At 39.3% G+C, this 17697-nt stretch overlaps 1 non-coding gene across 1 annotated transcript; it reads right to left on the reverse strand.

The window, feature by feature from the left end:
* Positions 1–7456: 7456 nt before the first annotated feature.
* Positions 7457–7563, reverse strand: LOC119530673. Its single transcript, XR_005216069.1, has one exon. It is a non-coding gene; the product is annotated as a U6 spliceosomal RNA (small nuclear RNA).
* Between the last annotated feature and the right edge of the window lie 10134 nt (positions 7564–17697).

A 17697-nucleotide genomic window follows, 5' to 3' on the forward strand; every position in this document is an offset into this window, starting at 1 on the left:
CCTTTAGTATCTCCAGTAGGGCAGGTCTCTTGTTAGCAAATTCTCTCAGCATTTCTTTGTCTGTGAAAAATTTAAGCTCTCCCTCAAATTTGAAGGAGAGCTTTGCTGGATAAAGTATTCTTGGCTGGAAATTCCTCTCACTCAGAATTTTAAATATATCGTGCCACTGCCTTCTCGCCTCCATGGTGGCTGCTGAGTAGTCACTACTTAGTCTTATGCTGTTTCCTTTGTATGTGGTGAATTGCTTTTCTCTTGCTGCTTTCAGAACTTGCTCCTTCTCTTCTATGTTTGACAGTGTGATCAGTATATGTCTCGGAGTGGGTTTTTTTTGGATTTATTCTATTTGGAGTTCGCTGAGCATTTATGATTTGTGTATTTATGTTGTTTAGAAGATTTGGGAAGTTTTCCCCAACAATTTCTTTGAATACTCTTCCTAGACCTTTACCCTTTTCTTCCCCTTCTGGGACACCAATCAGTCTTATATTCGGACGTTTCATATTATCTATCATATCCCTGAGGTCCATTTCGAGTTTTTCAATTTTTTTCCCCATTCTTTCTTTTATGCTTTCATTTTCCATTCTGTCATCTTCCAGGTCACTGATTCGTTGTTCAACTTCCTCTAGTCTTGTACTATGAGTGTCCAGAATCTTTTTAATTTGGTCAACAGTTTCTTTAATTTCCATAAGATCATCCATTTTTTTATTTAGTCTTGCAATGTCTTCTTTATGCTCTTCTAGGGTCTTCTTGATTTCCTTCATATCCCGTACTATGGTCTCATTGTTCATCTTTAGTTCTTTGAGTAGCTGCTCTAGGTGTGTCTCTTCTGGTCTTTTGATTTGGGTGCTTGGGCTTGGGTTATCCATATCGTCTGGTTTTTTCATATGCTTTATAATTTTCTGTTGTTTTTGGCCTCGTGGCATTTGCTGAACTTGATAGGGTTCTTTTAGGGTTTGTAGACCAGTTGAAGTCCTTATCTCTAATTTATCAGATCTACAGCTTCGTGGAGTACACTTTCTCTAACTAACCAGCAGGTGGCGTCCACGAGTCACCTGTTCTCCACAAGCCAGATCTCCCCTGCTTAGCCTTTTTGGTGAGTGGGGGAGTTAGTCTTGTGGGGCCCAATTGGTGTCCCAAGCTTGCGTGTGTAGTTGGTGTTGCCTGCCCTGTATGTGGGGCGTGTTTCTGGGCAGTCGGGGAGGGGGGGTGGCCCTAACAATCAAATCTCCCTGATGATCCTAGAGTTTTAAAGCTACTGCAATAGTCTAATCCTTCAGTTCAGTCCTGCCACAGTTTGTCTCTGCCACTGACCCACAAGTCTTTGGTATTGGCGTATGGCTCCTGAGACTTGCAAGTGGGCCCCTCTTCCAGGCTGTGCACCCCGGGTCCTCTGTTGAGGGATGACTGTGCTATGTCACAGGTGAGTGCCGTCCCCCCAGGGCAGTTCTGGGCTGCTGGGCTGTTTTGGGAGGCTCCCAGTCTGCTCAAATGATGGCTGAATGGGGCTTTGTTAATTCACACTGCTCCCCCTTCCCAGCTCTGGGACATTCAGCTGAGGTTGCAGGGAAGGCTAATGTCCACGCCCAGTTTTGTGGTGTGTGCCTGTTATTTGAAGTACTTCCGTCACACTGGGTTGTCTGGGGCAGCTCTGGGCTATGGGGCTGGCGATGGGCAGGAGTGTTTCCTGTCCACCAGGATGGTGGCTGTGAGCGGAGACCCCCCTTTTCTTGGGAAGTTGTGTTGTTTAGTGAATTTTCTCAGCCACTGGATTATTGCCTTTTGTCTCAGAGCTCTCTTAGTTCTGCTCTTGAGTTGACGTGCCCAAATTTCATTTCTTTGAAGCTTTTTGTATTGAGCTTCTTAGAGTAATTGTTTTAGGATTTAAAAAAAAAAAAAAAAAAAAAAAAAACGGCCCTCCTGAGAGATCTAATGGGTTATTGAAATGCTAATAGACAAAGCAACCAGGGCCATTAAGGAAAGGTGCACAGGGCAGAGAGATCAGCCTTGCTTCGGGATTTGCATATGCGCCTCAAGGCCTGATCTCCGCCCTTCCCCTTTCTGTGTTCACCAGAACTCCAAAAATCCTCTGCTTTTATTTTGGAGTTTTTCGTGTTGTTTTTTTTCTATGCCTGTCTCCTCTCTGCTGGGCTGGCTGCTCTCAGAGTCTCTGGTGTCTGGCCTCAGTCTATCTATGGTTGGAGTTTGAATCAGTAGAATGAGTTTCCGATAAGAGCAGCCACTGCAATTCTCCCTTCTCCTTCCTGGAGCTGACAGCCCCTCCTCCCCCGGGACTGAGCCTGGCAGGGAGGGGCGCGGGTCCCCTGGCCGCAAATCTTACAGATTTCGCTGATCTCAGCAGTTCCACGTTTTCATGAGTGTTGTATGAAGTATGCCCAAAGACAGATTGCTCTGTGGTGTCCAGTCCACGCAGTTCCTGGCTTTTTACCTACTTTCCTGGAGGAGTAACTAAAACATACAGCTCACCAGTCTGCCATCTTGCCCCGCCTCTACCGCCTTTGTTTGTTTTTTTGTTGTTTTTTCCCTTCCCCCATTTTTCTACTCAGCCATCCATAAACTAGACAAAGGGGAGTGTGGTCCTTATGGCTTTCCCAATCACATTGTCACCCCTCATAAGCTACATTTTTATATAATCATCTTCAAGATTCATGGGTTCTGAGTTGTAGTTTGATAGTTTCAGGTATTTACTGCCAGCTACTCCAGTTCACTAGAACCTAAAAAGGGTTGTCTATACTGTGCATAAGAGGGCCCACCAGAGTGACCTCTCAGCTCCTTTTGCAATCTCTCTGCCACTGTACCTTATTTCATTTCCTCTCACATCCCCCTTTTGGTCAAGAAGATGTTCTCCATCCCACAATGCCGGGTCTACATTCCTCCCCCAGAGTCATATTCCACGTTGCCAGGGAGATTCACTCCCTTGGGTGTCAGATCCCATGTAGTGGGGAGGGCAGTGATTTCACCTTTCAAGTTGGCTTAGCTAGAGAGAGAGGGCCACATCTGAGCAACAAAAAGATATTCAGGAGGAGGCTCTTAGGTACAATTTTAGGAGGCCTAGCCTCTCCTTTGCAGCAACAGTCTTCCCAAGGGCAAGAAAACTATACTTCTTAACACCATGACTTCATGCTTGGTCATGTGACTTGCCTTGGTCAAAGAAATGTGAGTGCAATGACATATATTACTTAAGCATGGACTTCACGTGCTTTAAAAGCCATCACATGGTCTTCAACTCTCTTTTCCTTCTGCCCCAAGACCAGCATGTCCCATGCATCCTGGATCCCAGAGTGAAGACAACATAGAGCAGAGTCACAGCTGGTGTTTCAAGGGCATGAGCAAGAAGAAATCATTTCCACAGAAGGAGGCCCAAATTTAGGGGAAGAAGAAGAAAGAGGATATAGTAGAGCATCAGTTTTGCTTCTAAGCCCAGATTTAAATTTCTCCAGTTCGGCAGATGAGAGCCAGAAGTTGAAGAAACTATTCAGGAGAGACTGTGTGAAACTCTAGGTAGAAATTACATGAGGCAGAGTTTATGTTTGCTTTACTTACTGCTATATTCCCAGTGTCACAGTACCTTGTGCACAACAGGTGCTCAACAAATATTTGTTGAATAAATGAATGAAGACCAAAGGCAGATGCAGATTACAAAAATGAACATTTATTGCAAATGAGAAAAAAAATCTCAAAATATTACAAGTTTTTAGGACTAACAAGTATCATAAAAATTTAAGAAAATAAAATGGTGTGTTTATTAATTAATTGGCATCTCTATAATACTCCTCCCCTTCCCCATGTTTTGGCTGCAAACACTTGATCTCCTCTTCATAAGACAACAGTTGTGCAATTTTACTTTCTATAGAGAGAATGGAAAGATCCTCCAGTCTTTCCTCTAACATGACAGATTGAAAAATTACTATTGAAAATTTAGACAAGTTTCTTTCAGCTTTACCAGACATTAATGTCAATTCAACTGTTAGGATTATTCTCAAACTCGAGAAAATCTCTACCAAGTTTCTGCCATGTATGAGTTATAAGATTTCAGGGCCTTTCAAGTAAGTGTTCCTATGTGGTAAATCAATGGCCTTTGAATTAATGATACTCATGGTTGTAGGACATCTTGAGTTTTAAGTTATCTTCATTGTTATATCAGTATTTCAGTTCAAGCAGCAAGAAATTTAAATTCAAATATTTTTCCACAGTATATATATGATTTACTCCTCTTCACTAATTAGTTTGTCAAGCAATTCATGGTGATACATTTTTAATTGCATGTGCTGCCCTATTGAGTATACTGCTGACAGGAGAGACTTCTATTTTGACTAGGTATTAATGAAAATTCAATCCCCCACTTACCATTTTACATGTCTGATGATTGGAAGAATTTCCCATAGATTAGCTTCTAGTTCCATACATTTCAGACCTTTTTTTAGCATACGTGCTGCCAAAGTGAGCACCATTTCAGACCTTTTTTCACTAACAGGTGCTGTAGGTCATGTTCAAATCACCTCTGGCCTTGCAACCTCATGCCACAACCCTGGAAAGTCCACACAGTGGCTGGTAGGAGCATGCTTGGAAGCCATTCCTACACCTGAATGTCTAGTAATAACAACTTAGTTCAGGGAAGAGGGACCACTTAACTATACCCCACTAAACCAAAACTAAGCGTATTTCCAAATCAACTTCCTCTTTACAGGATATGAAAAATTCCGATAGTTACTATTATCCTTTGGTATGAAGGGAAGCCTGAGGCTGGGAAGCTAGAGAAGATAGAGATACTGATCTAAATTGTGAATACACTTTGAGGGCCCTTCCCAGGGTCTTGGAAAGAACCCCTGTAAGTAATGGGACCAGAGCTTAGGCTTCATTAACTTTAAAATAACTCCACATCTGATGAAGACAGAGCTGCTTTGCCAAACTCATTGACCTCATGGATCCAGGGCAGGTCCTCTTTCCCAACCTCTATTTATAGCAGCGCACTCTCTGGAGTATGAGAATTAGAGGGCTTGGGAAGAACTGGAGCTTGGGTGGACAATGTCCTTTGAAATGGACTTTGAAGTTTGCATCAGGGCCAGTGACCAGGATGTGGCTTCTCCAAAGGGCCTCCAGGCAGAGGATTTGGATTAGGGACAGTTGCTGCCAAATAGGAATTCAGCCATCTGATGACTGAAGCTGATAACTGGTTAAATAGTAATGCTAATGATAATAGGTATTATTTGAGTGTTTATTCCCCCCCCCCCACTTGACAGACAAGGAAAATCAAACTGAAAAGGGGTTTTTGGGTACAAGTGAGGCAACCCTTGGAGGACTTCTAGGCATAACTGATGAACTTATTAAAAGAAGGACTTGATCCTGATATTTTTTCTGGTAGGACTAGTAAACTTTTAGGATATATGTGATACATATGCAAAGAATAAAATTATAGAAGAATATATTCCAGACTGTAAATAGGGATTAGCAGATCATTGTAGCTCTACTACTAGCTATTTTTCCATATATATATATGCTGAGGTTCTATCTTTTGTATATTTTTATAACTTACTTTAAAAAACATACTAATTGTTGCAGATCTTGGAACAAGTGCATGGATCTTCCCCTAAATATTAGGTAGTGCCTCTGGAAAGCTGTGAAGCCCTGTGGAAAGCTGAACTGGGAGATGTACAGAAATAACATGGGTCACCCTTACTGCAAAGTGTGGAACCATCCAGACCAAAGACCTCCACTTGCCATGGAGAGTGCTCCAGGCCTTGTTAAAACAATAATGTTAGGTTTCAGCCTCCTGAGACAGTTCCATAAGACACAGGGGCCTTAGACTTAAGAGAAATGCTAAATCAACTTAGGACAAGGACAAGCCCAAGGGAATTGACCCTTCTCGGCATACCGTGGGACAAGGTGAGACTATGGACCACTGGAATTTATCTATGTCATAGTAACCAATAGTTGTAGGTTTCCTTTTCCTTTAACAAAAATTAAAGTTAAAAAATCAATTAACCATAGGTGTGGCTTTCTAAACTACCAATTCTATTTCATTGGTGCATATATCTGTCCTTGTGCTGCTACCACACTTTTCCTTAAATGCTAGAAGGTAACCAAAAAAAAAAAAAAAAAAAAAAAAGAAGAGAGAGAGAGTGAAGAAGAAGGAGGAGGAAGAGAAAGAAAACACCTTTCCCAGTCTTTGCAGATTGACATTTGCAAGTGATCTCCTTTAGGGCTTATCCACAGAGTGAGTTTGGAGAACAGCTCCAGGCCAAACCAAAGTGTACAGCCTCCCTGATCCTTTCTGTGTATGTGCCTTGTCTTGGGTCTGCCCATGTGGCTCTGGGAATCCCTTACACACACGTGTGCGTGCACGTACATACACACACTAGTTTACACGGTTCCAAATGTCCCCCCTTTCCTAGGAAACTGTGTGTCCTATAGCCAGCAATCCCCTGCCCCATGCAGCATGGTTTGACTTCTCTCCTGTAGCGTTCTGTAGGAGAGCTCGGTGAGCTTCCTTCTATACACAAGAAAAGTTCTGGGACGGCAAGTTCCTCAGGCCACCACCAATAGATTGGGTCAGACATAAATGATACCAGCATGTGTGCAAGGGTGACTCTGTCCCTCCAGAACCAGAAACAAGATCTGCATTGCAAGCTTGAGCCAGCTTCGATGAGCAGGTGAGGATGGGGGAGTGATCAGCTACAGCACCGAGACATCTCACTGCTTTTAAGTAGCCTTTTTCTCAATTCAGCACTCACCCCTTTTACTGCAGTCCTTAATTGGACTTTCTGGAGCTTTAAGAAAGATGTTTCTGCCAGTTCTTGCTGGTTGCTCAAAGCTTCTGTGGGTGGACGAGCCCTGAAGTGTCTCATTCTGCCATCTTGACCTGGGCAGGTGGATGTCAACTTCATTTTCTTCTTTTTTAAAGCAGTTTTATTGAGACATAGTCACATACTATACAATCCATCCAAAATATACAATCAGTGATTCACAGTAGCAACACATAGTTGTGCATTCATCACCACAATCAATTTTAGGACATTTTTATTACACAAAAATAAAATCAAAAACAGCTTGTGTGTTTAACCCCTTACCCATTCTTCATCCTTAACATTGGTATGGTACATTTGTTACTGCTGATAAAAGAATATTAAACTATTACTGCTAACTATAGTCTGTAGTTTGCATTAGGTGCATTTTCCCATATATCAATCTATTATTAATTCCTTGTAATACTGACATACATTTGTTCTAGTTCATGAAAGAACATTTTTTATATTTGTACTGTTAATCACAATCATTGTCCACCACAGGGTTCACTGTGTTATACAACCCCATGTTTTATACTCTAGCTTCCCTTCTAGTGACATACACAACTCTAAACTTCCCCTTTCAATCACATTCACACACGTAATTCAGCGCTGTTAATTACACTCACCACAATGTGTTACCATCACCTCTATCTACTAAAAATATGGAATGCTTCACAAATTTCCATGTCATCCTCATGCAGGGGCCATGCTAATCTTCTCTGCATCATTTCAATTTTGGTACATGTGTTGCTGAAGCGAGTACTCATGCTTCTTTTTAAGAAGTAGATTATAAAACTTCTGGGATCCAGCTAGGGTGATGAACAAGTGATTTTAAACAATTCTCTTAAATTGACTGACACAAACTTGAATTTCAAGTGCCAGAGAGAAGCAACCTGATCTCTGACTTCCAACTAGCAGCCATTACAGCCACAGCAAGTCTATCTTTTGCACGTATTGAAATTTATAAGAAGAGAGAAGAGGGTTGGCGATATCCTCATTTCCTGAAGCCCGGGAATCATAGAATACATCTCTAATGTGTATAAATAAATATGCACACTCACACACATATTCTACCTCTAGTAGGTAAGTCTCTGGTAAGAAGTATTCAATTTGTTAATAAAAGTGTTACTGTATAGGAATTGTTAAATTGACAGGGAACCGAGAAAGCATTTGTAGTATCAAATTTTATGGGTACAGACTACTGTGATATAAAACACAGTATTGTTACCACGATCCTCTGTTTTATAGGCTAGGGGTTATAAAGACAATCTCTATGACAGGAATTAAACCTGAGTTATTTTCAGTTTGGACTCAGTGGAGGAAAGATAAATAATTCAATAATGCATTCAAATGTTGTATTGAGTATCTACTATGTGCCAAATGCTACTATCCAAGGCACTGGATGAACCCACTCTCAGTTTGATTTAACTAAAACCTGACATCACCACTACCACTGCCCCCAAGACTGTAAGCTCCCTAAGGGCATGGACCATATCTTAGTAGTTTACTGCTATATCCACAGCTTTTAGGAGTGCAGTTGGCACTTAATATTAGGTGACAATGAATAAATGCTGTATAAGTGAAGATGTGGATCAATTTAAGAAAATCCATGATTTCAAAGCAGAAATATATAACACAATTAGGAGATAATTCATGTTACCAAATATTCCAAAGTTCAATATTCTTAAAACAGTAAATTCGTGCGTGTGTGTGTGTGTGTGTGTGTGTGTGTGTGTGTGTTGATTTTTTTTTCTTTACATTACCAATTTAGGAAAGTAACAATACTTTTTTTCTAATTAAGACCTTATTCTTATGCTATATGTTCAGTGCTGATAGAGCTTAGTTTTCAGGCAGCAAATAAAAGTAGGAGTGTATTTGTAATGAGATAAATGACTCAGTACTTAGCAATTGCAGAGATGCCCTATTGAATCACAGGACTATTAATCACTGATGGAAGTAGAAGTGAGCAAATTGATGACTTGATGGTTCAGTAGAGTCCCCCTTGAAAACTGGGCAGAGCCAAGTCATTAATAACTCTGGAAACAATTCTTGCTCCATCAGCCAATTTCCAGCCAAAAGGAGGAATGACCTGTGGTAGGCAACTCCTTCAGCTTTGGGGCTTGTATTACAGTGTGATTTTCTTTCCTTCTATTAAAACAAGCTGGGTAATACTTATGAATTGACCCTGACCCCATGGAAACTCTTGCTAAGCAGAAATTGATTGATGGGCACTAAGTAAAAAAATGCAAAAATAAAGAATGCATCAGATAAAAAAGTGATTGTTGTTGTGGGCGATTAAGGTAGCATGCATGAAGTCCACTTTTCAGCAATGCCGGAAATATGGCCGCCAGGGCTGATGCAACAACAGCTTGGGTTGCCCTCCGCCTTCTTTACGGAAGCGGTTCGCGCCAAAAGCACTAACCCTACATCTGCCTTCCACCCCAGCAACAGCAACCGCCAATCCCCTTACATCTGCCTTCCACCCTAGCAACAGCAGCAGCCAATCCTAGATCGCCACCCATCCTTACTAGCCACCCCCATCCTACCCTAGAGTATATGCTCAGCCTCCTCAATAAAATTTTGCAGCTTGATCAGAAACCTGTCTTGCTGTCATTCCTCTTGTCTCTTGTCCCATACCATTCTTCCTTCACAGGACTTGGAGCTTCCGTTGATCGTCCCGTGGGCTGGGACAATTGTAGTGGAATTATGTTGCTTTTGCTTTCCCGTCATCCATACCTTGTATTTTTCATAGCAACACACACTTTCAGATAAAGTTGATCCCACACACACTCCCTTCACCATCTCCCATTCAAACAAGAGTGGGCAAATGATCCAAGCCTGGCCTATCTGGCTCAATTATTGGTTTAAGAATTGTTATGGGAATAAATTTAACCTGATGAGAATCAAGCCTGGATCATTAGTTGAAAGTATCAGACAAGAGACACTTTCTCCCGGCTGGCCTTGCTAAAACAGCGGAATATAGATTGGAGTGAAGAGAAAATCGGCTTGCAAATGAAGCCCACTCAGGGGAAAGCAGAGATGAAAACACAGATTTATTTGATTACATTTATACTCCTCAATCCAGCCATGCTTATTACAAAATAATCTACCTTTCTCCTTTTCAGAGTAGTCAATTATTTTGGCTTTTGTTTCGTAAGCCTGTTGAGGTTTGATTTCTGTGACTTGCAATCAAGAGTCTTCACTAATACAACCATACATATTTGAGAAGCTATCTCACTATCTGACTGAATGATAAAGGAAGAAATACACCTGGGTGGGGGTGGGGGTGGGGATTCCCATACAAATTCCAAGTTCCAATTGTTAAAAACAAAAGCAGGAAAACTATCATCCACATGTAAGCATAACACAAAACATAAAACTGTTCGTGATCGTTTTGCAGAAGAACAAGGACAGATGTTACTGCATGCAGTAGTTAGAACTAATTACTGGAAGCTGTTAGTAGAACCAAATATCTTGGCAAAGTGGCTACAGCTTCTTCCACTATAACCCCAGTACACTTTTTTATACTTTCCCTAAAATGCCTAAAACACTGAACTTGAATTGACATCAGCATTTACTGTTTTGTTTGAAGCCTGGGCAAGTGACACAGAAATGGAGAAACAATAGTCTGACTGAGATACTTGTAATCTAGGAGACACAAGAGAAGAAGAAAATCTAGCTGGTACTGAAAATGAGCACCATTTGTTAGAATATCTATAGTACAAATCTGATAAGCTCTCCTCCCCCTTATTTTTATCTGCTCAAAACAAACAATTTCTTCTTGGAGGCTTTTTAGGAACCTCCCTTGTAGGTCCACATGTGAGGCCCGTTTTAATCTATATGCAACACTTCTGAGAATACAGAAAAGAGAGTGATATCAAAAGAACACAATTATTAGATTAATATGATGAAGTTGAATCAGCAAAACTAAGTCAACTTAATAAAATAATTTTAATGGGGAGTATCATCTTTCATAATTCAGGCAAGGAAACTATGAACCATTTGGAAAGCAACCTGGTTTGTGCCCTTTCTTCATTTATTTTAATTTAGCAGATTTATGGAGCCACAGCCTGGCAATTTCTAGTTCAGCTTGGGGTCCAAGGTTGCAGGACCAATCCCCCCACCCCCCTTCCCCCATATATTCACTAGTATTTTTACTCACCTTTAAAAGGGAAAGGAAAATTCTCAACTTTTATAACAAAAAACTGGAATTAAAAAATAACTTTAAAAAACTGCAACCAATCAATCATAATAATAGGTAATGATAAGAGAGAAACAACCTGAGAGGGGAAAAAGGGTAATTAACTGAAAGAAAAATCTGAATGGCCAATAAACTTGTGAAAAGATGTTCAATCTCACTGCTATGAAGGAAAATGTAAGTGAAAATACGTGACATGACATTTTATACCCAGAGATAGGTAAAAACTAAAAATAACAAATAATGGCATGCTTAGGAGAGTAATTTTGAAATTATTGTCATATGCCAAATTGAAAATAAACTATGGCATACCCATTCCACTTCTAAATATATACTCTCTAAAAACTCAAATGAACTTGAAGCTGTTCATTGCAGATTGTTTTTAAAGGTGAAACATTAAATTTCCATCATTAGGTTAATGAATAAATCCATTGTGGTAATTCATAAATGGAATACTTTCAGTTAGAAAGTATACTAGCAGTTAGAATAAGTGAACTAAATCTATGTGTACTAACATATATACAATATATACAATATATTGTATCCATATGTATATTGTTTTTCATGCATGTGTATACATATTTAATAAAATTGTAAAACATAAACAGAAAGAATACAGCAACATTAGTGAAGTGGTAGACAATTACACAATGCACTTGTTTGCTATGACCCTGTATACTCTGATTTGAAATACCTCTTCCAACTTTTATAATGATACTTTTTGAAGATTATAGGCCAGTTATTACAAAAGGTACCACATTTTGGGTTTTTGCCTCATGGTGTTAACTTGTTACTCTTTCTCTTGTATTTTCTATAAACTAGAAGTTAGGTCTAGATGGACTTGATTGGATTCAGGTTAAACAGTCTGCAAATAATTTTTTTTTTAACTTCCTCTAATGTTTTGTCCTCTGTTGGTGACTGCCTCTTGGAAGACCCAGACTAAAAGAGATGGTCTCATATTATGCAAATCCTTCTTCAATTTACATAATTTAGTATTATGTTTTTGCTATCTAGCCATTTTTATATAGGTCCAGTTTATTCTTTTTAATTATATGTATCACTCTTATGATTAGATCACATGCTACTGATCTATTCTCTTACTGATGAATATGTATCATTTCCATTTTCTTGGTATTATAAAACATGCTCCAATGAATATCCTTGTACATGCCATATTGTAACATGTGCAGAAGCATTTCTAGTTCATAAACCTAGAACTGGAATTATTGAATTAGAATGTATACTTATTACTTTTCCTATGTACAACCATATTTCTTAAGATAAGAAAAATGGGTTGAGCCATTTTCTATTTCTACCAGTGAAGTATGAGAGTTCCTGTTTCTTCCTACTCTTACCAATTCCTTAACTTTGTTAAAATTCTAAAGTTCTCATTAAAGTTTTAATATACATTTCTTTGATTCTAGTGAGATCAAAAATCTTTTCATATATTTATTGCAATCCTTTTGGTTCCTTTCCTTTCATGTCACATGCATTGTGTTGTTCAAGATGGTCTTTTTGAATTAGAGAATGTATGGATTTAATGGTAATCTGATTCAATCTCCTGGAAAGGATAGAATCTGTTTTACATAACCCTAGAAGGCCCATCAGTTACCAACTCTTAAAATATTTCCAAATGAATAATTTTTCCTAACACCACATGAATGTCTTTTAATTTTGAAGAATTCTTAGCTCTGACAAATAATCCCGTGTAATGTTTCTTTCTATTTGGTAAACCCCAATGTTTAAAATCCCTATATTCCTTTTCTTAATCACATACTGTTAAGCTTTATCAAGCATGTGTTCAAATACAGTTTTCAGTGTGCTTTTGAATTACATATTTAATATTTATATTCTAAATTTTAGACCACTGAGGATTCATGTTTAGAAAGTTTCCCTTTGAGGCTATTTATTCTTCCAGTGTTTGGAATGAAAATATAGTTAAGTAGTTCCTATTATATGCCAGATACTATGGGACAATTTATATGGTGTGGCAACCCATGGCCTGAGCAAAACAGGCCTACAGATCTTTGGTGCACAGCAGTCTGCATGACCTAGGCAGCTAAATGTTTAACCCATTGTCTTTCTAAGCCAGTAAAGAAAAAAAAGGATAAATTGACCTTAAAATGTAACTTTATGCAAGCAGGCAGGAAGTGAGAGGCTCTTAGTCTCACAAAAAGAGCAAAATGTAATTGTTCAAGTGTTATTCTAGTCCTTCCTGCACCACCCCCCAGGTCAGAATGACCTATTCCTGCATCTATGCTCCCCCACTTGTAGGAAGGCCTTTGTCTTAAACCCTTATAAAAGGCTTTCTGTCCTTTTTGCGTCACTTGCCCGTCTTCCCTGCGAATGTGATGCCTGCCAGGCCTGAGAGAGTTGTCATGATCTCTCCATGACTTCTCACCCTGTAAGTAAGCCCTAAATAAACATTCATGTATCAGAAAATGCTTGTTGTTTTCTTTGGCCTTTGGACTGGGATGGCCCTCTTGGGCTGCTACAATTATGGTATCTGTGATGGTTAGATTCATGTGTCAACTTGGCCAGGTGATATTACCCAGCTGTCTAGTCAAGCAAGCACTGGCCAAACCATTGCTGCCAGGATATTTGTGGCTGGTTAATAAACCAACAGTCTGGTTTATTAAATTATCAGTCAATTGGCTGCAGCTGTGACTGATGACTCACTGAAGGGCGTGTCTTCCACAATGAGAGAATGCAATTGGCTGGATTTAATCCAATCAATCAGTTGAAGAATTTTAAGCAAGACAGATAGAGGACCTTCACTTCTTCTTCGGCTGCCCAGCAAAGCATTTCCTGAGGAGTTCATCCAAGTTGCCAGTTCGTTGCCTGAGGAGTTCATTGAACACACTCGTCGAAGATCCCAGTTCATTTCCTGAGGAGTTCCTTGAAGTTGCCAGTTTGTTTCCTGAGGAATTCATCAGACATCTTCATTGGAGTTAACAGTTTGCTGACTGCCCTACGGAATTTGGACTCGTGCATACCCACAGTTGTGTGAGTCACTTTTATAAATCTTATATTCATAGATATCTCTCATTGATTGTTTCCCTAGAGAACCCTAACTAATACAGTATCTCATTTACTACAATAATCCTGTAATCATGGTATTGTTATCCCTTATGGTGGCCATAGAATTGCACCACTCAGAACACCTTTCAAGAAAACCAGCTTCAGGGAACTTTGCTGATTGACAGCTTCTGGCTTCCACTTCTTTGAATTTACTCCTGTGTTCACACAAGGCTACTTGCTCTCATCCAATGACTGAACCCAATGGGAATACTAGAACTAAACCATTCCCACTTTCTGTGGGATTCTTCTAGCAGGTAAAGTTTGACTCAGGGATTCTCATCAGTCATAAGACTTTTTCAGACTGTGCTATGGTTTGAGATTCTTCATAACTTCCTTTCCTTTCTCCTTTTCCAGGTGTCAGACCTCCATTATTGTCTGAAGTTCTGTCTAGTTTTGCTCCATCACCCATTATCATCCACAGGTGTTTCCCCAATAAATCCCTTGAATATTTAGCACTGTCTTTGCATATGCTTCATAGAAAACTCAACTGACACTCTCATTTTACAGATTAAAAAACAGTTTTGCAGAGAACCAAAATAGCTATCCCAAGGTCATATACACATGGGTAGAAAATGGTCAGTGCTGGAATCAAACACAGATCTTTCTGACTTTAAAGCCCATATTCTTTCCACTGCACCTTTTTTTTTCCCATTAATTAGAAAAGTTGTGGGTTTATAAAACAATCATGCACAAAATACAGGACTCACATATCACCTCACCACTAACACCCTGCCTTGGTGCGGAACATTGGTTACAGCTGATGACAGCACATTTTTATAATTGTGCTATTAACCACAGTCCACAGTTCAAATTAGGGTTCATTGCTTGTGCATTGCAGCTCCAGGGATTTTTTCAACATTTTAAAATTTTATTACCGTATATACAACTTAACATTTCCCCTTTTTAACCACATTCATAATTTTTTATAGGGAATGTTGTGAATATTGTATTGTATCACATCAGGAGACCCACACAGGGTAACCCACTATAAATGAGATTCTAAATTTGACCCCTTGGTTAAGGTGTTAACTGCCATGTTGCTCCATGGAAAAGAATCCTCTTTCCTTTTGTAATTAGCTAAATAAATAGCTAAATAAAAATCTCCAGAGTGATACTTTGGACCTGTGTGAATATTATCCCCCAAGAACATTTCACCCATTGGTTTTAGCATCCACTGGTAAGTCTTCCTATTATTAGTAGTAGTATTTTCTGACCAAATTTTATGTATGTATATATGTATTTATTAGTTTATTTTTTTGCAAAACAATTATATGTTTATTTAAATACACAGAGGATGTTCTTAGACAAGCATAATACCCGAAGTTCATCTGTCAAAGAAAAATGGCATTGTACTTTTTTAAAAATCTTTTTTTATCATATTTTTTTATTGTAGAATATAACATATATACACAAAAGTGATAACTTTCCAAGTGCAACTTTCCAAGTTAGAGGGCAAATTTCAGAGAATATTATAGTTTACAATTCCACAGTTTCAGTTATTTCCATATTATGAAATATAATGTATATACAAAAACGTATAGCTTTCAAATTACAATTTAACAAGTAGCAATAGAACAAATTTCGAAGGATGCTATGGGTTACAGTTCACCATTTCAATTCTTTCCTTCTAGCTATTCTAATACCTTAGCAACTAAGAAAAAGAAAATTATATAAAGATTCAGTATTCATAATCCTTTGTTGAATTCCATCTTGTCTGTTGCTACCCCATCCTCTTGTTTAAGCAGTTTCCTTATCTTCAGGAATGTCTAGGCAGTGACCACACTAACCTGCTCATGTTGAAAAGAGGTGTCAACTTTATGAGCAAAGTGGACAGATCTAGTTAATGTTCTTGAAGAGGCTTTTGCCTCTGGGTTTTGAGACTTAGCTGGCATAGGAGCACCCTGAAGGATTTAAGTTTCTGACAAATAAACTTAGTGAGTGAAACTTGTATAGAGTCTCAGATAGGGATCAGGGTATTCTTTAAGGTTTTCGGGTCTACTGTTGACTTGGGCTTATCATATTGTGGTTATTTGACATATCAAGGTGAAGCATGCATGGGAGTAACCTCTAGGACAACCTCTTGACTCTATTTGAATTATTTTAGCCACTGAAACCTTATTTTGTTGCTTTTCTTTTCCCTCTTTTGGTCAAAAAGACACTCTCAATCCCCTGATGCCAGGGTCAGGCTCATTCCTGGAATCCATGTCCCACGTCGCCAGGAAGGCTCATCCGTCTTGGGGGTTGTGTCCCACATTGTGTGTGTGTGTGTGTGTGATGAATGCACCTGCAGAGTTAGGCCATGTCCCTCCAGCCACCGTCTCTCCTCTGTTTTCATCAGGTATCCCCTCCTCCTACTGTGGGGGACCCTCTATGGCCGGTCACACCCTGGAACCACGGTCCCTGGTGGCCTCCGGCCCCTTTCTAGTTATTCTGATGGAGGAGAAGCCCAACCACCTCACCTACTGCGCCATCTTCCCCTCTGCTTACTTCTGTACTTCTTGTTAGCACAATACAATTACATTTTTGTAAACTGAGAAGAACCAAGAATATTTAAAACAAGCAGAAAGCCACACATACTAATCATACAACAGATTAACTGATAAATTGAACTTCCATCAGAATAGATTCTCAGTAAGTTATCTCATTCAGACAGGCCAGAAAAAATACAAAAGGTATATTTTATACATGTAACTCTGTGTCTTGTTAAAAGTTGTTTTTCCACTTAACATTTATAAATAATATTTAGGAAAGACAAATTACAGGAGAGATAGTCTGACTCAGTCAATTTATTGTGAGAGATTATCAACTATTTTTAATGTTCAAATGTCACAAAGTTGGAAAGCAGAAATGTATTTTGCAGTTAAATATGTGGCACTATACTTTCTCAAGTGGAAATCATGTTGTTTTAGTTTCCTTGGATACTCAAACAAATAACATGCCATGGGTCGGTCTAAATAGTGGGAGTTTATTAGCTCATGGTTTTCAGGCTAAGAGATAGTCCAAACCAAGGCTTCATCAATGCAATGTTTTCTTCTGGAAGACTGGTGTTCTAGGGCTGGCTGCCAGTGATGCTTGGTCCCTGGCTCCTCTGTCATATAGCATTGGACTTGGTGGTCTCTCCTTTCTCTTCCGGATTCCATTGACCTTCGGCTCCTTGATCACGTTGGCTTTCTCTCTGTCTGAATTTTATTCTTGTATAAAGGACTCCAGTTACAGGATTAACACCCATCCTGACTGAGTGGGCCAAACCTTAACTGGAGTAACCTCATCAAAAGGTCCTACTTACAATGGGTTCATAACCACAGGAATGGATTAAGTTTAACAACATGTTTTTCTGGGAAACATACAGCTCCAAACTGCCACACAAGTATTCCCTCCATACATCAATTTTTGAAAATTATCCTATAAAAACTCATGCAACTAGTTAAACATTGACTATCTACTTCTCTTTCAAATCTTGACTCATATTTTCACCAAGTTTCTGCTTAGGGTTTGCACAGCATTTTCCCTGACTTGCTGCAGAAGATTTTTCCTCAGTCTCCTTGGAAAGGCTGGGCATGGTTCACTCCAAATCCCTAAATGCCAAAGAAAGCTCCATGTGTGCCTCAAAAGAGAGAG

This window comes from Choloepus didactylus, chromosome 3 (assembly GCF_015220235.1).
Source record: "Choloepus didactylus isolate mChoDid1 chromosome 3, mChoDid1.pri, whole genome shotgun sequence".
Classification (NCBI taxonomy): domain Eukaryota; kingdom Metazoa; phylum Chordata; class Mammalia; order Pilosa; family Megalonychidae; genus Choloepus; species Choloepus didactylus.